Here is a 22,927-nt window from a genome sequence, read left to right as displayed (position 1 = left end):
GGAATCCGAGTTAATTTTGGAAATTATTTTTAAGGTACCATAATTAAAGTAAAAATACAATTTTATAATAGAACAAGATTTCTCCCATTAAGATTAAAGATATTGGGCTTGGAGTTAATTCAGTCAATAAAGTGCTTTGCTGTGCAAACTGAATTGACTGGCTTACTGTACTCAGAACCCATATCAGATAACTCATCACTGCATGTAATTCCAGCTCCAGGGGATCCAAATGTCCTATCCTGGCTTCCTGAATACCCACATGTATATGGCATACATTTATACAGATACATACAACTAAAAATAATAAAAGCAAAGCTTTATTTTTTATTTTTAATGTTAAGGCCATAGGGCTAACTAAGGTGACTCAGCAGTTAAGAGCCCATGCTGTTCTTGCAAAGGACCTGCAGTTCCCAGCAGTTCCCAGGCCTCTGGTATGCCTGGTATGCCAAATGCCCCAGCTTCAGCGGATATGACACCTTCTGGTGATGTGGGCATCTGTACATACGTGGCACACATAAACTCACTAGGACACACTGTTACTATTGGGCATCTGCACTGGCCTGCCCTTGGAGTTCTGAGAGAATACGCCCTCAGCTGCAGCCACTAAGAGCACACCTGTGCACATTCACTACAGTTTAAAAGGGTTCTGCCCACCTCCAATCTTTCTCTCTCTTTCATTTTCTCCCTCTGTGTGTCCCCCTCTCTCTCTTTCTCTCTCTCTGCCTGTCTTTCCTCTTTCCTGCTGCTCCTGTCCCCAGAGGCCTCCCCCTCTCCCATTCCCCCTTTTTATGGTCTCTTTCCCCTAATTAAAAAAAAAGAAAAGAAAAACTTCCACTTGAACTCTGTTATATGGCGTCTTTCTCTCTTGTGCCTCTTTTAAAAATTACAACACAAACACCCATACAAAAATATGAACTTAAAAAAAAATCCTTTAGAAAACACCAACTGGAAAACTAAGTAATAGCAGAGAGACTACATTAATAGCCCCTACCTAATGATAAGGTTGATGACTTCCTTATTTGATATCCTAGAACCTTCATCCAGTGACTTATGGAAGCAGAGACAGATACTCACAGCTAAACACTGAACTGACCTGCAGGAACCCAGTGACAGAGATGGAGGAGTTATGAGCAAAGGGGTCAAGACAGTGCTGGTGAAACCCACAAAGACAGCTGACTGGACAAGGGGGGAGCTCTTGAACCCCAGACTGATGGCTAAGAGGCCAAAAAGGGACTGATCCAAACTCCATGAATGTAGTGTCAGTGTGGAGGCCTCAGAAATCTCTGGGGCTTTGGGTAGTAGAGCAGTGTTCACCATGGCATACCAATGAACTTTAGGAGCCCATTCCACATGGAGGGATGCTCTCTCAGCCTGGACTCATGGGGAAGGGCCTAGGTCCTGCCCTGGATGAAATGACAGACTCTGGAGATCCCCCCAAGGAGGGCCTCACCCTCCCTGGAGAAAGATGTGGGGATTGGGCTGGGAGTGGGGGCTTGGAGGTGGGGCTGGGAGGGAGAATGGGGGGGAGCCGGGATAGACATTTGAAGCATGCATGTTTCTAATTTAAAATTTTTTTAAAATCCTTTAAAATGTTAAGGTTATGAAAAATGAGACAAAGTCAAGAAAGTGTTCTAGGTTCGTTAAACAGATGTGATGATAAGCTGGGCAGTGGTGGCTCACACCTTTAATCCCAGAGGCAGGCGGATCTCTGTAGTTCGAGACCAGCCTGGTCTACCAGAGCTATTTCCAGGACAGCCTCCAGAGCCACAGAGAAACCCTGCCTCAAGCCCCCACCCCCCCCAAAAAAAGGGAGAGATGATGATAAACTGTAAAGTGTGGGTGCAGATGGAGCCCTCATTAGAGAATTGATTTAAAGAAAATGATTCAAACAGTGCTGGAGCAACAGCACACTGTGACTATGGAGCGTACTGTAAGGCCTAGTTCTGTTACATGGTGTGTAAGAAAACCCTTGCTCTGCAGACACAGAAGGTGAAGGGATACAGCTGTGATGTAGGTAAATTGTAACTTACTCTCATGGATCCCCGCATGAATAACGGTAGAGTTTAGGGCTGAAGCAGTCCCTAAAATGGCTCATGTACTGAAGGCTTGGCCCCCAGTTGGATCCACGTTGATGGGAGGTTCTGGGAGCAAGAGGAGGTAGAGCCCAACTGCAAGAACTAGGTCACTGAGCCATGCACTTGGGGGCCCACAGCTTGTCCTTGGCCCCTCTCTGCTCATGCCCTCTCCCCTTCCTCCTCCCTTCTTCATCTCACCTCTCTTTTCTTCCCCCTCCCCACTCCCTTCCTGCTGCTGTGATGCTGACTGCCCCTCACCCTCCCCTCCCCCCTTCCTGTCTGCTGTGATGCTGACTGCCCCTCCCCCTTCCTGTCTGCTGTGATGCTGACTGCCCCTCCCCCTTCCTGTCTGCTGTGATGCTGACTGCCCCTCCCCCTTCCTGTCTGCTGTGATGCTGACTGCCCCTCCTCCCTTCCTGTCTGCTGTGATGCTGACTGCCCCTCCTCCCTTCCCTCCCCCCTTCCTGTCTGCTGTGATGCTGACTGCCCCTCCCCCCTTCCTGTCTGCTGTGATGCTGACTGCCCCTCCTCCTTTCCCTCCTCCCTTCCTGTCTGTTGTGATGCTGACTGCCCCTCCCCCTGTCTGTCTGCTGTGATGCTGACTGCCCCTCCCCCTGTCTGCTGTGATGCTGACTGCCCCTCCTCCCCCTGTCTGTCTGCTGTGATTCTGACTGCCCCTCCCCCTTCCTGTCTGTTGTGATGCTGACTGCCCCTCCCCCTTCCTGTCTGCTGTGATGCTGACTGCCCCTCCTCCTTTCCCTCCTCCCTTCCTGTCTGCTGTGATGCTGACTGCCCCTCCCCCTTCCTGTCTGCTGTGATGCTGACTGCCCCTCCCCCTTCCCTCCTCTCTTCCTGTCTGCTGTGATGCTGACTGCCCCTCCTCCCTTCCTGTCTCCTGTGATGCTGACTACCCCCTCCCCCTTCCTGTCTCCTGTGATGCTGACTGTCCCTCCTCCCTTCCCTCCTCCCTTCCTGTCTGCTGTGATGCTGACTACCTCTTCCTGTGTATGTCCTTCCCATCATGATGGACGGAAACCTTGAAGACCATAAGCTAAAACAAATCTTTCCTGTCTTAGTTTGCTTTTGACAGGTACTTTATAATAGCAATGGAAAAAATTACTAACAATAACAAATACATAGATTTTAATTGCAGTCTTATAAAGCAAACATGTCAAAATGTTAACAATTAGTGAGTCCAGATAAAGTACATGGAGATTAGCAGTGCTGCAGACTTTCTCTGTTTATAAAATTGACAGTGAAGAGACAACCTTTCAGACTGCAGAGAAAAAGAAAAAAGGAGGTGAGTGATAAAGAAGAAAGACAAACATCCTCATTTCCACAGCTGTTTTCCTGAACGAATAAACATCTTTGTATGGAAATGAACACGTCTGCAATGTATGTCTGCTCTAGAACAAATAGTTGCTGATTGCAGGAGAGCTCTTGGAACAGAGGTATAAAGATCACTTTTACCCAGCAAAATTAACAACAGTGGGCACCCGAAGGCCATGCTGCCACCAGGGACATCCTAATCTGAGTGGCCTGCACTGTCACTCTGAGCCATGGTGTGGTCCAGGCAAGGGCTGCTGCAGAAGGCCATGTCTGGATCCATGGCTCTACAACATCCAGGGTCTGAGTTGACGCTTGGGCTCCTGTTGTCACTGAGAATCATTCAGATGACAGGATCTGGTTGTCCACCTCATACCATGTTGGTGTCCAAGGACCAGGCTCTGCCCGAGACCATGCTGATCTGGATGGCCAGTGCTGCTACCTGGAGCCATGGAGATGTCCAGACACAGGCTGCTGCCTAGAGCGATGCCTGGATACTTGTAGAGGCCAGGGTCTTGGGTGGTATCCAAGACTCCAGTTGCCACCGAGGACTCTGCAGATGCACAGGATCTGGCCAGCCACCGTGGACCATGCTGCTGCCAGGGCCATGCTGATTTGAGGGACTTATGTCACCACCAAGATCATGGTGGCATCTGTGTCTGAGCTGCTACCAATGGCCATGTCTGGGTCCATGGTCCTGCTGCAGCTGGGGTCTGTGGTGCTGACTAAGGCCCATGTTAGCACAGTGGCCATTGGAACCATGCTGGCTTGAGCCAGCCCCACCCTTCACTGGCCTTGAGATGCCTGGGTCCTGTCCCTCAATGGACATAGCAGCAGGCGAATTGACCCTACCTTTCAGGGGTGAGCTCACCCCCACACTCGGGAAAGATGGTGTGCACCTTACCTAGGAAGCACACTAGAGCTTACTCTGTGGTCAGGGACACAGGTGAGGCAACCCTGAGGGCATGAGAGCCGGAGAGCTGAGCCTGCACCCCCTCGTCTGCCATGTGGTAGCATGGATGAGGGAAAGAAGCCCTCCACCCCTCACCCACTTGCCACAGGCAGAGCGAGCCCTGGGTCACCAGAGGATGAGAGCGAGCCCTGACCCTCACTGGCTGCAGAACATGAGAAAGAAGCCTCTGCCTCCAATTCGGGCAGCACACTGGAGCTGATCCTGTCGCTGCGTATGCTGGTGAGCCAGCTCTGAGGGTGTGAGAGCAGGAGCGTCCTGCCCACCCCACCTCCTACCCCCTTCCTTAGGCCCCCTACAGCAATCAGGAGAGGGGGCCCTGCACCTTGCCTGGGGAAAACAAGAGAGCTGGCCCTGGCCACAAGGGTGAGGGGGACCCAGATCTGAAGAGAACGTTCCCTGCTTCCTGCTGTAGGCTGCACTGGGTGAGCTAGCAGAGGTGGTGCTGGAGAGTTCATCTGGGTAGTGATGATAAGGGAAAGCTAGCAAGCTGACCAACTCAGTAATCACCCAGGCCTAGCTGACCAACCAGCTAACCAACCGAGTAATCACCCAGGCCTAGCTGACCAACCAGCTAACCAACCCAGTAATCACCCAGGCCTAGCTGACCAACCAGCTACCACCCAGGCCTAGCTGACCAACCAGCTAACCAACCCAGTAATCACCCAGGCCTAACGGAGCAACACAGCCACCACCCAGGCCCAGAACCAGGGCTATGGGTTGGCCCACCCCAACATCCACCAATCTATGGAAATGTGTTTGTTTCGTTCAATTCCAATGTGTTTGTTTTCGCTTCATCTTATACTATTGTATTATAATTATCCATTAGGAGGCTGTGTTATTTGTAATAAGAGACAGAGGGGAGTAGGTTCAGATGAGCAGAGGTGGGGAGGAACTGAGAGGAGCAGGTGGAGAGAAAACCATAATCAGGATGCACTGTATGAGGAAAAATAATTTTCAGTTAAAGGAAAAATAATAAATAAATAAATACTAATACAAGTAAATTAACCCTAATACATTTCCCAAAGCAAAGCTGAAGATTCCACACTTTCTGACCACACTAAAATGTATCTGAAAGATTTAAAAAAAAAAAAAAAACAAGAAAAAAATCCTTCTAAATCAATTGCAAATCAAAACGTCTTTTCCAGACTGTAGATGCCTAGTGTGTAGGCCTAGAGAGCTTGCTGCAGACATTTGAACCCCCAGCCCTTATGTAAAAACCACTTGTGGCTATGGTCCATGCCACTGTGATCCCAGCACTAAAGGGACAGAGACAGGAAGATTGCTGGTACTCTTGCTGGCTGCCAGCCTTGCCCAGCACGAGACCTTATGCCAAGGAAAGAAGGCAGAAAGTGATAGAGGAGGATGCTCCATGTCCTCCTTTGGCCTCCATATGCACAGGAGCAGCATACACAGACATATATGCTCACACCACACACACACACACACACACACACACACACACACACATTTTCCAAAATAAGTTTTGAAACTAATCAATAAATTCAAGTGATAATTATAATTATAACAACAATGAAAGTAACATTTATAAGAGACCATGAGGTGAAAATAATGTATTGCCTCAGAGAAAGAAGAATGTCTTTAAAATCTGAATAAATTAAATGAAAATAAAATGAACATAAGCTAGCCTATCAATTCAAGAAAGCACTTAAAGAATAGTCATTCCAAGAAAACAGTGGGAGAGAAGATAAGCTTTAGAAGTGGCAGTTAACTTTGTCAGCTTCGGAATTTCAAAAGGAAAAAGGAATTTTAAAAGGGGAGTCTGGTACAGCTTTAGCGTGTTCACAAAATAGCTCTCTGTAACAGTTCTCTTGTGACGCTTGGCCTTGGTCCTTTATATTTACATGGGAGAACATGTCCCGAGAGCCAGGGTGTTGTGAAATAATCCTCTCTTGGTCACTGTGGAGATCTGTCACTCGAACTGGTTTAATAAAACACTGATAGGCCGGAAGCCAAGCAGGAAGTGCAGGGACCAAACTAAGGATGATGGGAAAGGAAGGGCGGAGTCAGAGCAGTCGCCGCCAGACACAGAGGAAGGCGGAGGCGGACGTGCGGTGCTGTTACCACCACGTGGCAGAGCGTAAATAAGGTATGTGGGTTAACTTAAGGTGTAAGAGCTAGCTAGTAACAGGCTTGCGAAGTCGGATGAGCATTTATAGTTTCTATTAAGCCGCTGTGTCGGTTACTTCGGGGCAAGCTGTCGGGACAGGAAAACTTCCATGAATGCCTCATCTTAAATGCGTCTCTTCCTATGTGGTAAAGTTTAATTCACAAATTAGGGGCAGTGGGAATAACCAGTAACTAGGAGTAGAATGCTGTGGTATCCTGCAATCTTACTGTAAGGATGTGATCTTTGTACTCACCCTTCAAACTGTGGTCTGAGACGAGACAGTGACTACACGATGACCCGAGACATGTGACTCGGGCTTGGAGCTCAATGGAAGACCGCTGTGGATCATCCGTTTTGGGTGATGCTTGACTATTAACCCATGACCGTGTCACATAAGCAGCGTATGTGTGAGGATGTCCTGGCAAAAGAGACAATTCAAGTATCCGGCAGAATGGGTTAGGGCCGGCATGAAATTTCATAACACTAAGGAGAATGGCAGGCAATCTAAAGCTTGAACTGTTTATTCTGCAATAACATCTAGTTTTCCCTGGCCCCTCCCCCCCAAAAAATGAGTAAGACATGTTGACTCTTGAAAGTTTAGAATCACAGAAAAAAAGACAAAGGAGAAAGTAGCTAGCATCTAAGAATTGCACAGCAGAGGACTGGAGAGACGGCTCACCACTTAAGAGCGCTTGCTGCTCTCCGAGAGGACCCAAGTTCAGATCCCAGCACCTATGTCAGACAGCTCACAAACCCCCCAAGCTCCATCCTCAAGGGATCCAAAGCCCTCGCCTCTACAAGCACTCGCATGACACACAGGCACAGATAAATCTTTAAAATCTTACAACACACTGATGAAAACCACCTTCCTATTAAAGGGAACCACCGCTCCCATTTCCATGTAAATCACACTCTAGTCATGTTTATTACAGATTCCAAAACATAATTTAGTGTTTGCCTGTTAAGTGGAAATTCATAATATGTATTCTTTCTGACTTCCTGGCACTATTACTTTGAAATTCATGAATGGTTTTTGCATCTAACTATATTCTATTTATATTACTCTCAAATATTTCAGTGGATGAACAAGTCATAGTCTTTTTTTTAATATTTTATTTATTTTATGTATTGTGTATACAGTCTTCTGCCTGCCAGCAGAGGGCACCAGATCTCATTCAAGGTGGTTGTGAGCCACCATGTGGTTGCTGGGAATTGAACTCAGGACCTCTGGAAAAAGAGTCAGTGCTCTTAACCGCTGAGCCATCTCTCCAGCCCCAAGTCATAGTCTTTATTGATGGATATTTTAATTGCTTTCAGTATTTGGCCATTATAAATAAATAGTTGTGAATAGTATTGCTGTGAAATTCTCATTCAGGTAAATGTGCTATAAATTTCTAAGAGTACTACTGTTGAGTTCCCTAATCCTTAGATTTAGAATGAGGAATAACAGCCAAATGAAGAAGATAAGAAGTAAATTTGAAAATTTTATTGCCAAAATAGATTATTAATGGGAACAATAAAATCATACAGAGTAAAACTGGAGTTTAAAATAATGTTTAGAGATAGAAAATTTATAGGATTACAAATCTAATAGTTCTTAGAGTTTGTTTGGAAGGGTGTTAAGATCTGATGAAAGGTAAGCCTCTTCACTCAACTGAACTGGAGTGAAAGATGCAAACATTACCTTTTTATACAGTTAAGATGTTCCCACACAGCTGAAACTTTGAATTCTGCTAAAGGCAAAACCACACTCTAGGCCTAAAATGTTAAGACACCACCTCATGCCCGGCTTCATTCCATCGGTAATATATACTTCAATTTTGTTTTCTAATAAATAATTGTTGAAAGACGCTGCAGTACATCTTTTGAGCCCCTTTTCTCGGGTTCTCTGCCTGGGCATAGTGCAGCAACTCTCAGCCCTGCAACTGTGAAGTTAAATCTAAGTGACCCTGATTGTCCTCTAAAAATACCAGTGTCTCCCCTGGAAGACCCAAATTCGGCTCCCAGCACCTCTGTCAGGCTGAAGATAACTACTGGTGGCTTCATGTTCATGGGATCTGCAGCCCTCTTCTGGCCTCTGCGAGCATCTGCACTCACATGGCATACACATAAGCACACACGTAAAAATAAATCTTTTGAATAGATAAAGACTTGCTAAAACTTCCCAGTCCTTTATCACAAAATTCAGCAAGCCGAGCCCCTTTGTAGGCCAGCAGCCCCATTTCCCTTTCTCTCTGTCTCTCTCCTCTCTGGAGGGTGGGGAGGGACGAGACAGGGTTTCTCTGTGGCTTTGGAGGCTGTCCTGGAACTCGCTCTTGTAGACCAGGCTGGTCTCGAACTTGCAGAGATCCACCTGCCTCTGCCTCCCGAGTGCTGAGATCAAAAGGCGTGCGCCACCACCGCCGGGCGAACCGCGTCTCTCTTATTGAAAAGATCTGGGGAGCCTGAGATAGCATTCCTTCTCTCAGTCTGCCCACGAATGTCCCCTGCAAGCCTACTGTGTGCACCCTAACCTCAGACTTAACCACGGGAGGGCTCAAGGGAACTAGCGAGCGCCTTCCCATCAGCCCCTGCCCAAGCTCCTCCTACTGCGCAAACGCAGAGAGCCCTTTTTTTTTTTGCCGCGCCCCCACCCCGCACCCCCACCCCCGGCTCCACCTCCACGTGCGTGCGTGGAGGTGTACGCCTCGTCCCCGGGGATCGCTCGCAGCTCCCGAAGTTTCCAGAGCAGGAGAGAAGCTTGGCGGTGCTCTGTTCCAGCCAAGAACTGAATCCTGCGGGGCTGAGGGCGTAAAGGGACTCCAGGTATGTAGTGGGTGAGGATGGGTGAAGCTGGAAGGTCTCGGGTAAATCGCGGAAGGGTTTCTGTTGCTTTGCTTTTTTTTTTTTTGTTTCTAACTTGAGGGGTGGGAGGCCCCGGTGTGGACCAGGTTGGACTCGAACTCGAGACTCCCGCCACAGTGTCGAGTGAGTGCTGAGCCCGCCGTGGCGGCGGTGGCGGCGCCTTGCGAGGTGTGAGGCGGCGCTGTCGTGCTAGCTCCCGGCTCGCTCGCTCGCTCGCTCTCACTCCCTCCTTCTAGCACCGGGGCTTCCGAGCTCGGACGGGCGCGCCTCGGCGGCTGCGCGTGCGCAGTGCGCGCGGGCGAGCGGAGCCGGCGGGGTGGGGGGGGGGGGCAGACGCGCTCCGGCTCCTCTGGCTGGCTTCTCCCGGGCGGTGCCACCGGCTCCCGGGGGGCCGGGCGGGCCTCACGGAGGCGCCACCCACGCGGGCCGCCCCCCCACGCCCCGGGACTCCTCGCCGGCGAAGCGGCTCGCGAGGTGGGCGGAGAGTGGCCTGCGCCGCGTCCCCGCCGCCGAGCTCGGACGATGTCCTTGAGCTCCTGCCGCCCGCCGTCGCGCTGCACGAGCCGGTGGAGGCGGACGGACCCAGGTAGGAGAGGGGCGCGGAGCCAGCCGTCGGGGCCGCTGCGGACTCTGCCCCTGCGGTGGCGAGCAAAGGGCTTGAGTCGGGGCTCGCGACATGTTGTCACCCGAGGGTCCTGCAGCGGTGAGGATGGGAAAGCGGCTACCCGGGTGTTTTCCATTCAAGTCACTTCCCACTTGGACCCAGATCGTCTGGGTTTCCTGTGTGGACAAGCCCGGAATAGGGGAGCGGGGCTGTTGAGGCAGTGAAGGGAAAGGCGGAGGTTGTTGGCGACCCCGATGCTGTGAAGATGTCACAGCGTCCTCAGGGTCGGAAAGTGTGTGTTGTCAAACTGCTGTACAGTGCAGTGTACAGTGTTCGCTGTTGGGAAAAGAAGGACAGAATAAGGGTCGGTCTACTTCAGGGTATAATGTAGCAGGCAGAGAATTATTCATTGCCTGCTTATAACTTTGAATTTCCTTTTTACTAACCGTGTGGAGGGAATGAAAGTAGTACACGCCTTAAGAAATGTGCTATTCCGTTCGCATTTCGAAAATTTTACTTTTTGGGCTATGTTTAAAAGCTTCTGGGTTTCACATGATGTTGGTTGGTTAGGGAGATAGGGCGGACTGGGGAGAGAAGAACAAAATGAAAAATAAATTACATAGCAACAACCGGAAAAGTCCCCAGTTTTCACTTAAAATTAAGCCCATCGAGGCAGAGGCAGGCGGTTCTCTTGAGTTGGGGGCCAGCCTGGTCTACAGAGAGAGACACCCCCCATCACACATATTCCCTCTCAAAAAAGAAAAGTAAGAAAAAGGAAAAATGCATTGCTTCTTTGCTGTTTGGAAGACAGAGAACATTTTAACAATTGAGTTTCAGGGAACTGGAGGACTGAAGTCAGTACTTAAGGATATTTGTTTGGTTGGGTTTTTTAATCCCTGTTCTGGGTCACCTTAAAAGCTTTGATTCAAAGCAAGGCAAAAACCTGTTTTAAATTATTGCCCAGGCATTTTAAAGTCTGAACCTTACATGTTCAGAAAGATCACATTTGCTGGACAAGTGTTTAAACACCTTAAATCCCTGTGGGTATTCTTCGTTAAGAAATTGTTAAAGAATTCATAAAGCCACAAGTAACTCATTTTCCTTTTTTTTTAAATGTTTGACCCTAGCAGCTCATACTTTAAACTGTAGCATATACCTCACTTTCACAGTTCCATATGTTAAAACATGTTACAACTTGTACTCAAGTGGTCCCTGGGTCTTCTGAAGTTTTCTTTTTCCCCCTCATTGTACTAACTTGTTTCCTTGGGCATTTTCAAGTATAAAAGTTACGTTTTATTATTACTAAGGAATGATACCTGGACCACGGTTTCTTTAAATTGGGATAAGCAGCCACAGTTTCACAGTATTGGAAGATTAATATTAGAAAATTGGTAGGGTTTGGTTTTGGTAAATTGTACTAATTTAGTAAGCTTTGGCTGTGTTCTGGTTTGATTTGCTTTTGCCTTTACTTTAGAATGTTCGTCTTTTTGAAGGATGACTTAAGTCATTTGAAGCACCTGAATGTGCCCTGTTAGGTATAATGCTATCTCACCATTTCTCCAGTCCCTGAGTGTTCTGCATTTGTGGTTAGTTTGAGTTGAAATCTACAATGTACTGTATATTAAAGATGAAAAATGACCACCTTGTTTCGATTAAAAAAAGACTCCTTGTTCAACAGGTGTTTTATTCGTGTATTTGATGTGTTTAAAAATGCTTTCCCAAGAGGACTTGACATTGCTTCGTTATACTTAGCTTCATGAAGTTAGTCTATGCTGTCAGAAATCAGTGTAACAGCTTTATTTTACTACGTAGGGTTGAGTTACAAAATAAGCTAAGCATAATTCAAACCATTTTAAAACCATATGCTTATAAGTACGTTGTTTTAATAGGCAACTTAAGTACGTTGTTTTAATAGGCAACTTTGCCTTTGAAGAGCGTCCCTGTAATCTGGTAGCCATTCTCCATCCTTGGAATGTGTAATCTACATCATGTAAAGCCTTTGTAATTGCTGCCCTTTGAAATGAGGGTTAGCTGCTCCTGAGGGGGTCTGTTAATACAACAGCTGAGGCTTTGTTTGATAAAGCAGCTTTCACAAGTGGAGCTTGCTTGATACAGGCAAATCCTTACCAATCTTAGTTTCCATTTTGGAGAACTTTGTTCGAACCCAAGATAGACAGAAAAATATTTGTATTCTATAGGTTTTCCTGATAGGTGTAGTCTACTGTACTTGAAACTAAAGTAGAGTCTTGTCAGAATACAAGTCTAAAGCTGTCCACACTCATTCACTCTCTCTTACATGCCTCAAGGGGTGAAATACTTTTTGTCAGTGAACTTAAAACTTCATTTCTTTTATAAGCTTGTTAGTACTAGTGGTTTTGTAGACTGAACATCAAGACTAAAGTGAAAATGAGTGTCTTTTTCCGGTCTAGGGCATATTTAACTTGACACAGGTAGAAGTTGATGGTTCCTTTTTGCACAGGATAGAGTGATTTCCCTCATCTATTGTAAGGATTATGGTCCTGTAGTGACCCATTTTGTTATGGTTTTTTTTTAGAGAGAATCAAAATTTTACATACTACAAAGAGCAGGGAAAGCTGTTACCAGTAGGTTCAACAGAAGAATTAATAGCTGTGCAAACATAATGACAAAGGTTATGATGTGTGATGTTAATAGGTGGACGGAAAACCCTGCAGAACCCATTTCTGGCTTTGGTAGGTAGCTTTTCGTCGCATGTGTGAAGCAAGACCCACTTGGGGTTAGGGTCTTTCTAAAAAGGATAGTGTGGCTATCTGACTTCTTAGCTTGCTTTGGAAAACAGGATTTCTAGTTTCTGTGACTTCGTCTGGGGAAGGGGGACCAGTTTTCTATGAGCTGCTTCCTAGAAGAAAATATGGGAGATAAGATCACCAGAGAAGGTCAGAGAGAACTTCCCTTCTGAAGCCTTTCAGTCTCAAGCTCAGAGTACTTACAAAGTTGGGATGCCATCCAGTAGGTTATTGTTTCCCGAGATGATGTGTGGATTTTTGTTGAGGTAAAGTAGTATGACTTTACCCAGGTACTCTAAAACAGTGGTTCTCAGACTGAGGGTAGCGTCCCCTTTGGCAAACCTCTGTCTCCAAAAAGTACATTTATGAAGTAGCAATGAAATAATGTTAAGGTTGGGAATCACCACATCATAAGGAACTGTATTAAAGGATCACAGCATTAGGAAGGTTGAAAACCACTGCTCAACCCTCTCCCTCCACCACCAAAAACAATTTAACTGAAAGAGGTTCTTTTTTAGGAGGCATTTCAATTTAGCTATTGTCAGAGCAAGTCATAATAGGCTTGTGACTGCTTCCATTAATTAGTGCACAGGTAACTTTACCTTGGAGTGATTGTGTCAGCTGGGACAGTGCTCTTTCTGTCTCTCTTCTTGGAGACTGTCAGGAAAAACATTGAAAAAAATTTCAAGTTCACTGAACATTTTATTGCAAGATTTTAGCAAGAACAATAGAGTGAAAAACCAAAAGAAAAGGTACAAGCAAATATTTCTTAGTACATGTAAAGGGTTACTATAACTTTGTGCCATTAATCAATTAAATCAAGGATAAACAGAGCTCTCAAAATTAAGAACAGAATATTTGCTTGTGTAAGTAAAGTAAACGGGAAGGTAGTGAGTGAAGTCTAAACCCAGGGGAACTTACAATGGTGTTATTGAACTTATGCTTCCCAAGCAGTGTGTCATGCAAAGTCACAGTTGATCGGGGAATAGGAAGCAATGAGGTTAGCAGCAAAAGGACAAATTTTAGATAAAACTTTACAGACCCGTCTGTCTCTTGCATGTCTTTCATGTCCATCCCAGTCAGTTAAACCTGTGCAATCTCTGTACTTTTGTTTTACAGTCTGTGAAATGGAGTCAGATAGAATCTTAAGGCAAATGCAATGTTAGATGTAGGTATATGATATCAAAACTCACTCTACATAGAAGGCACATCGTCATTGCTGACGTGAAAGAAAATTGACAAGTGATGGGCTGGTGGTACCTTTTCAAATTTAAATTTATTTAAAATATTTTAAGTGACCATTCTGCCTCATTCATGAGAAAGACACAGAATTTGATAAAAATTAAGGAATAATAATTGTGTATTAGTGATTTTTTTTTCTAAGCATTGACTCCATTACAAAATTACTCTTTTTTTTTTTTTTTTTGGTTCAGGTGTGGAGGTGGGGTATCTTCTTAGTCACGCCTGAGGGTACACATCTATAATTTCAAAACTCGAAAGACCAAGGCAGGAAGATTGCCAGTTCCAGGAAAGCTTAGACTACTTAGAGCAACCATTTTGAGAGAAACAGGTGTGGGAGGGTGCACTTATCATGATGACCTTGGTAACTTATCAGTTTTTCAGTATACTGAAAAGTGAGGAACAGTGGCTAGATTTCCAGTATCAAGCTGTTTAGAAAATGAAGCCACTATTTATTAGCTTTTTTTTAAGTAACACAGAAAGACTCGTATTATTTAAAAATGAGAGAAACATCTTGACTGGCAAGAGCAACTACGTACACAGGGCTAGCTAGCTACTTGGTCAAGGCCCTAGAAGTTAGATGGCCAAGAAGAGTATAAAATGAGAAAGTTTGTTGTGCTGCCAGGCTGTGAAGCGTGAAAAGATGATCAGCAAATCAGTAGAGCCCAAACCGAGTCCACTCCCTGCTCAGCAGATGAAAATTACACAAGAAAGGAACTGGGAATTACCGTAAGTCACAGGGATAAGATTAGTAGCTAATTCATCACAGTATGGCACTTTTTAGAAGACATTAGGGAAATACAGAGAAATAATCAGATGATTAAAGTTGAACATTAAAGGCAAATCTAAGGAATACATTTAACTAGAAAGCAGGTGGTAGGGGAATGGTCACTTAAGTGTTGGTGTGCTTTAGTTAGAAACTTGTCACCTGCATAGTTATTTTTTTCTACATTCATTAAAATGAATTGTTGGGATTCTTAGATGTGACAGATTTCAGAGATAATTTTGATTTTGGGGAAAATACCTTGTTTTCTACTAAGATTAAATAAACTACTCTTGTTACTGTTCTTTTTTTCCAGGAGTTTTATGTTATTCCCTTGAAAATTCTGTCATTATCTTTAATCATCTGATTATTTCTCTGTATTTCCCTAATGTCTTCTAAAAAGTGTCATAACTGTGATGAATTAGCCACTAATCTTATCCCTGTGCCTTACAATAATTCCCAGTTCTTTTCTTTTATAATTTTCATCTGCTGAACAGAGAGGGCACTTATTTTGGTCTCTATTGATTAGTTGATCATCTTTTCACTCTTCAGCCTAGCAGCACAACAAACCTTCACATTTTATGTTCTTCTAGTCCTTCTAATTTCTAGGACCTTGACCAAGTAGCTAGTTCTGTTTTTATCTGTGGAAAAGGAAGATAAAGAAGTGACATTTATGAGGTCTTCGTTTATTGTTCTTTGTGCTCTTATCCCAATTAAAGGGTCACATCTGTAATTAATACCTTGAGCTCAAAAATAAAATACTGCTAATACATAAAGGCAGGTAACCTAGATAATCATCCTTGTTGTAGAATAGCTTGCGTGCTATCCTTTGCAGTTTTACTCCATGGGAGTCTGGTTATGTTTCAGCAAAGCTGGGTGGAATTTGTCCATTCAGTAAGGTTGGAGTAAGAACTAAGAGTCTAGGATTGATTGATGAACTTGGGTGTTTTCTCACCTTTCTCTGAAGCCTGGGTGGCTTCTGGGTCTGTGGAACTTGATCTGTTTTTACTAAAGGTTGTGAACTCCCAAGGGAGAATCCTAATCCTTGGGGGCCCCTTAACGTTAGTTATTCCCCTGATGAAAAGCAGCTGGACTGAAAGTATAATTTCCCATAGCCTAGGCTCTTGGGACAGATGTTAAGCATGCAAATTATGTTTAACTTAATTCTCATTTGACTTACATAATTAGGTGCTTAGACCTGAAGGAGAACCTGTCCCAAAAGTTTCATGGGAAATCCATCCTTATATATGCAATATTAAAACAACTTTTTAATGACAACAAAATTGTGGAATTGACTAAGGATAGACCGTGACTGTAAATAAAGATCACCTTTTTGGCAGTGCTGGAAATTGAATTTAGGGCTTCACACATGCTTAGTAAACATTCTGCCACTATGCTATATTCTAGCCCCCAGATAGCGTTTTTTCTCTAAATTTGTGCCTTTGTATATTTCAAAGGTACCTTGTTAATGAATTTTTCTTTCATTTGTCATGAGACGTCTTTAAAATTGATTTGAACCTCGTTGACCTAAATAGTTGGATCTAAGTGGAATCCACACTTTACGATAACTGTGCTAACTGCTTCCTCTGTTTCTGTTAACTTCTCACCTTATACTTAATTTTTCCAATATAATTTCATTCTTAAATAATTGTTCTGTGTTTATGATATGTTGATGCTTTCTGTTCTTTTGTACAACTTTCAAAAGGGATAGAAAATAGACATAGTAAAGGAAAAAAGTGTTGCTGGATGAGGGCATTTTATCCAGTGGTAGATTTGTTTATTTTGAAATAGCCCAGGCTCACCTGGAATTCACAGTCCTGCTGCACCAGCCTCTAAGAAGTGTTGTGATGTAGCTATTGCACCGCCACACTCAGATGTCCATTGTTGTTTGCTTTGTAAAAACTGAACATAGGCCGTAAATCTGTGGATACATAAACCAAACTGGAACTGTCTTTATTAAAACCCGTGGTTGATGTTGCTCTGTTGTAGGGTTGTCCTGGTAGGTAACTTTTCCTGAACAGGAGTTTTGTTTGTCACTCTTTTGCCATTCCAGTTTTACAACTTTATATGACCTTTAGTGGCTAGTTCTTACCCATATTTACTGTACAGTTTTGAAAGTGGCTCCTAGTGTACAAATTGTCCAAAGTGTAAAAGTTGTTTGTGAATCTTCATCCTCATTACATTTTTCTGGACAACAGCATGTAATCTAGCATGGGCTAGATCCTACTTTCTGTTATCATTACACAAACCTGGAAAATCTTTTTTCTTGTTGGGAAATTTTCAGATCTCTTTGAAGGGTGAAGAGCATGCTTCATCATGAACCCACTCCTTCAATGCATTTGTGAGTGTTGTGATAGGGTTATTCTTATGCCACTGTCTGACTGGTGACAGGGAGATACTTCTCTTTGTGGAAATAACTCTTCCAGGCCTAAACTGGAAATGAAAAACCATCAAATTATAGTTAGTTATGTGTCACACATATAATTAATACTAAGCATTTCATACCATTATTGATATCCTTTGAATGACAGTGAGGCCTGGACTGTTACTAAAATTCCCAAATTATTCGGCATTTTGTTACTAACTTTTCTTTTTTTCCTTTCTTTTTTGAGACAGGGTCTTGTGTAGCCTAGGCTGTACTCAAACTTGGTGTATAGCCAAGGATGACTTTGAATTATGGATTGTCCTGATTCTACCTCCCTAAACTGGGAACAGATATGACGTACCATGCATGCCTGTTCTGGCATTTCACTTTTATATGTCAGTCCTTTTTCTTATTACACATAGTACATGACTACATTTGTCCAGTTGTTTCTTTTCTATTTTCATTTGTATGTTCTTTAGATCTTTTGGGCACTTTATTAAAATCCTTGAATAAAACACAAAATAGTAAATCAGAGTCTAAAATACATAGTAGCATTTTTTTTTCAAAAATTGATCTACAAACGTGTTTTAAATATCTTTGTTACTTAAATATCTTTGTAACATGGAGAGAAGAGAAACTCTAAAATTTTCAGTATGACTCAATTTGCTTGATATTTAATAAAGAATGGATTTACTTGAAGAATGTATAACATTTTAATAAATAAATTAGTATACTATACATTTTACCATATAATTAGTTAGTGTTTATTACCCTGATATTAAAATGTTAAGTCAAAATTGTCTCATTTCACAATAATACAAAGATAATTGTAATAGATCTTTAGGCTAGAAACTAATCACAGCTGTTTAATGTTTCTATGGTGCAGTAAATCCAAATTAAAGTTTAAATGCCCTTGCATAATATTTAAAGACTGGATTGGGATAGTTTAGTGCTTTAGAATACAGACTAAGACAGCAAGCCGGACCTGAAAATGAACTTGGCAGATGAGTAGAGGCAAGTGCCTTAGGCTTTCTTGGTCTGTGTTTTGTCTTCTGATAAGGAGGAGGTGAAATGAGGTACTAATATATAAGTACATACACTGTGCAAAGCATTGTGATAACTGTTCACTATGAATATGTACAAAAGTAACAGACTGTAGTGTTTAGTGGTTTTTGTATTGTTAAAAAACAAAAACGCTAGAGCAGGCACATCTGCTATGTCATGGGTTTTATTTCATTAGAGGTTGTGTAGATGGTGAGCTGAGAGTGGAATCTGATTAGCAGATGAGACTTTATGAAGGGAAGAGAAAAAAGCAATGAAAGAAAAGGATTTGAGAGAGATGCAGGAGATAAAAATGAGTAAGGGAGGCAGACAGCAGAAATAAAAATGAATGACGTGAACTACAAAGAGATAATTCTGGGGGCACTTTTTTACCATCATTTCCTACATCCTATTTTTTTCTCTTTTAGTAGATGCTCCTTCATCCTTTGTGTATGGACTGAGTCCTGATCATAACTATATAATATTAGATACCATTGCAGAGTGGTAAGTATTTCAAATAATGACTTTGTTACTGTTACTTCTGGGATGATTTGTTTTCAAACTTTTTAACTGATTTGTTCTCATTTATGAATAGGTTTTCAATAGAGGAAGACACATGAATGTATCTTAGTCCATTTAGGCTGCTATAATGCCCCATAAATAGGGTAACCTGTAAACAACAGAAATGTGCTTCTCAGCTGTGCATGATGGTGTATATGTTAACTACATTACTCAAGAGGCTGATGCAGGAGGCTCTTGAGTTCAAGGCCAACCTTGGTTACATAAAGAAACTGTTTTTAAATGTCTGAGAGCTGTAAAAATCCAGAGTTAAAGCAACAACAGATTCCTTGTCTGACCAGCTTTCTCATACACAACATCTCATCACATCTTCACGGGGTAGAATAGACTTTCCAGATTTCTCTGATTCCCTTGGTTGTCTTTTAAAGTAGCATTAATCTAGGGCTAGAGAGAACGCTCAGTGGTTACTGTTCTTGTACAGAGATGACCCACGTTTGGTTCCCAACACCCATCCATGTCAGGCAGCTCAAAACTGTCTGTAACTCCGGTTTCATGGAGGATCTGACACCAGCAGGCACCCACACACATATTTACACATGATAAAAATAAAATAAATCTCTTGAAATGGCTAACAATCTCATTTGATGGAGCCTGCAGACTCAGTCATCTCAGTACTGCTGCATCAGTGGTTAGGTTCAACAGACAAATTTGGGAGGCTGCAGTCAGACCACAGGATATACTTAATTTCAAAGGACCTGAATTTTGCATGGGAGATAGAAAAATTGGATAAAGAAAGGTAAGTAGAGAAGACTGGGCTATTTATAATTAGCATTAATATAAGAAATAATGTTCATAAAATTAAGTTAGTATGCTGGGACTGCTTAGGATATTTGTGTATATAGAATTAGAGTTTGCCCTTGGACACAGTATATAAATAGGAGAGGAAAATATTTTGCAGCCAGATTACATGTATTTATTTTTCTGTGTGCACACCACAGTGAAGGTCAGAGGGCATATTGCAGGAGTCAGTTCTCTTTTTCCACCCAGACCTCAAACTCAGGTTATCAGACCTGGCAGCAAGCATCTTTACCTGCTGAGTTGGCTCTCTGACACCCGATTTATGTTTTTAATCAAAAGTAGTGTTACAAGCCGGGCGTTGGTGGCGCACGCCTTTAATCCCAGCCCTTGGGAGGCAGAGGCAGGGGGGATCTCTGAGTTCGGAGGCCAGCCTGGTCTACAGAGCAAGTTCCAGGACAGCCTCCAAAACAATACAGAGAAACCCTGTCTCGAAAAACCAAAAAAAAAAAAAAAAAGTTACAGAATTTTGCTCACCCACATACTGATTAAATAATTTTAAGTATTTGATTGATTAATTCTAAAGATGAAATTCACTATCAGGATGGAAATTGAATCAACTGTTAACAAATAGAAAAAGAATGTACAATAAGCATAGAGAGGAATACTCAAATACTTTTAGCTATTGGAAAGGTGGGAGAGGATTGGGGATGATTAACTTAGGGGAGGACCTCAGATTGCACATAATGTTCAGCTTCTCACATATCTCTGTATGTGGACCCGAAGAGTCTGGAAGTAGTTGGAAGGTTGATGAAGTTGACCTAAGAGCGGCAAACTGTCACAATTTCCAACTACACAACTTCCCTGGTGAGAAGATCAGCATTTAGCCAACCACAGAGAAGAGACAGACTCCTGTCTGCTCAGTTCTTATACAAGATGCTTTCTACTAGATTTTAAACTCTGAGAGAATTTCAGTCTAGTGTTATTAGTAAAAACTTGGACTAAAGACACAAGAAAATGAGTTTTTTAGCTAGTGACCCTTAGCTACTTGTCACTGGGCAGGCTTAAGCGGGTCCCATGGCACCGGCAAGATGGGCAAGTGCCGTGGTCTCTCTCCGTGCTACCAGGAAGCTCCGCAGTCACCGACAGGACCAGAAGTGGCATGATAAACAGTATAAGAAAGCTCACCTGGGCACAGCCCTGAAGGCCAACCCTTTTGGAGGTGCCTCTCATGTGAAGAGAATTGTGCTGGAAAAAGTAGGGGTTGAAGCCAAACAGCCAAATTGTGCTATCCGTTCAGCTCATCGAGAACGGCAAGGAGATCACAGCTTTCGTGCCCAATGAGGGCAGCTTGACCTTCATTGAGGAAAACCATGAAGTTCTAGTTGCTGGGTATAGTAGAAAAGATCAAGCTGTAGGTGATATTCCTGGAGTGTGTGTGTATATGTGTTTCACAAGTATGGACATGTAAACCCTAGAATAGCATTCACATTTACAGTAACAGCTACATTTACATTGTGAGAGGGCATGTAATCATGGCCACATGCATGTTGAATCTGATGTTCAGCCAGGTCCTTCTCCTTGAATTGGTCAAAAAGATCAGAGTTACTAAGTAAGAGTATTAACAGATGAATCTTGCTGATAGTAAGTAAGGTGGCTTTGGCTTGCTCCTTATTCTCTCTGATCTCTCGGCATTTCCCTCTATCTCTGACTCTGGGTTTTTATTATTTAGACCAATTAAAAACTTTATTTACATTGGACCCTTTAGGGAAGCTTAGTTTCAGGCTTCCAGTCATTGGAAGACAATACACTACTCTTTCAGTCCTCCCATCCCAGTTGAACAGACATTTGATAATCAGTTATTCAGTTCTATGTTAGCCCGGATCATTGTTTTTACACACATGTATTTTAGCCTGAGCGGTTTTTGTTTGTCATAGAAATCATAACCCTTTTGCTTGTGACCTTGATGAATAAGGGTCAGTGCAAGTTGCCCATAGGAGATCATCTAAAGCCTCTGCTTTAGTGTGTCTAGGCTGCTTTAAAAAAATACTACAAATGGGGCAACTTTAAAGGAACAGAGATTTGCTTTTTAAGAGCCATTTTAGCTAGCCATAGAGCCACAGTGGTGGCACACAACTTTAATCCCAGGACTCAAGAGACAAGCCAGTGGATCTCTGTTACATGAAATTGATCAAGTCTAAAAGAGAAACACAACTCACACAAAGGTGATCTTAGCACTTTTGATCACATGCCTTTAATCCCAGCACTAGGGAAATATAAAAGGAAGAAGCAAAGGGTCTCATGAGAGAGTTATTCTCCAGCCACACTGAAGACAGGACAGCCCTTTCAGGCTGAGGTAGAGGTTAGAGCTAGTGGCCGACTGCTTTGCTTTTCTCTTCTTCAGCTTGAAGCTTGCACCGCAATAATCGGCCTCTGGGTTTATTATTATTCATGTTATAATTCCATATGTAGTGAAGATTGACTTTGGACCTCTTGATTGTAGTTCATCAGTCTAGATGTCTGCCAGGCTCCAAAGAATAATGAAATTATGGAAATGAATAATTATTAAATAGCAATACATGCATATAATATAGAAAACAAAGCATTATAAAAATAACTCAGACAAAAAAGAACGAGTTCATATTTACTAGAATTAAGATGGTGATATTACCAAGTGAAAGTATATTCAGAGCCAATGAGATGATTTAGGCAGTAAAAATGCTTCCTATGCAAATCTGATGACCTCAGCTTGATCCCTGGAACTTAATGTAGAAGAAAAAAACTGATGCCTGAAAGATGTCCTCTGACCCTTACATCCATGCTGTGACACAAATGCACCCACACCACAGAATGCATAATAGCATTCACACACACAAATAAGTAGTTTAAAAATTCATTTCTTTTGCATTTAAAGAAATAAGTGTTAGGAGGCATGTAGATTTGGAGGCCAGACTGTCTACATAAGACCTGATTTCAAAACAAAAAAATTTTTGAAAGAATCAAGTGTGCCTCATATAAATGAAAATAATAATATTGGGAAATTTTAAGCTCAGCAGTTTGTTGGTAGTCTGGTTTACTCAAAGATAAGAGCTAAGACTTAGAGTACTATATTAAGTAGGTATGGAGAGAGTGGATAGCCTTGACTTGATCATGACTTTAGTGATATAGCTTCTGAGTTTCTATCCATTTAAGTTAATTCTGGCTGTAGCTTGCTGTAAATGCCTTTATTATGTTAGGTCTGTCTCTTGTATCACTGCTCTCTCCAGGACTTTAATCATGAAGGCAAATTTTTGTCAAAGCATTTTCTGCATATAATGAAATGATCATGTGTGGTTTTTTTCCCTTGCAATTTGTTTATATAGTGGATTACATTAACAGATTTTTGTATGTTCAGCTATCCCTGCATTTCTGGGATGGATCATACTTGATCATGGTAAATGACCTTTTTATGTGTTCTTGGATTCAAGTTGCAAGTACTTTATTGAGAATT

General features: G+C 42.9%; 1 protein-coding gene and 1 pseudogene across 5 annotated transcripts in view; both read left to right on the top strand.

Moving 5' to 3' along the window:
- Positions 1-9,229: 9,229 nt before the first annotated feature.
- The window catches only part of Tex15 (testis expressed 15, meiosis and synapsis associated), a 58,504-nt gene continuing 44,806 nt past the window's right edge, over positions 9,230-22,927 (top strand). Inside the window, exons 1-2 of one of the 5 annotated variants that reach the window (XM_021225162.2) lie at positions 9,230-9,307; positions 18,552-18,627. The gene's annotated coding sequence lies outside the window, so the exon portion shown is untranslated. Of the gene's footprint in view, positions 9,308-9,693; positions 9,933-18,551; positions 18,628-22,927 lie in introns of those variants that run through there. The other 4 variants (XM_013110848.3, XM_005066500.4, XM_040731841.1 and 1 more) reach the window with 4 other exon arrangements.
- On the top strand, positions 20,529-20,908 carry LOC106020724 (annotated as a pseudogene).

Source organism: Mesocricetus auratus, unplaced genomic scaffold (assembly GCF_017639785.1).
Source record: "Mesocricetus auratus isolate SY011 unplaced genomic scaffold, BCM_Maur_2.0 Super-Scaffold_100026, whole genome shotgun sequence".
NCBI classification, from domain to species: domain Eukaryota; kingdom Metazoa; phylum Chordata; class Mammalia; order Rodentia; family Cricetidae; genus Mesocricetus; species Mesocricetus auratus.
This window is presented reverse-complemented; position numbering and strand designations above follow the sequence as displayed.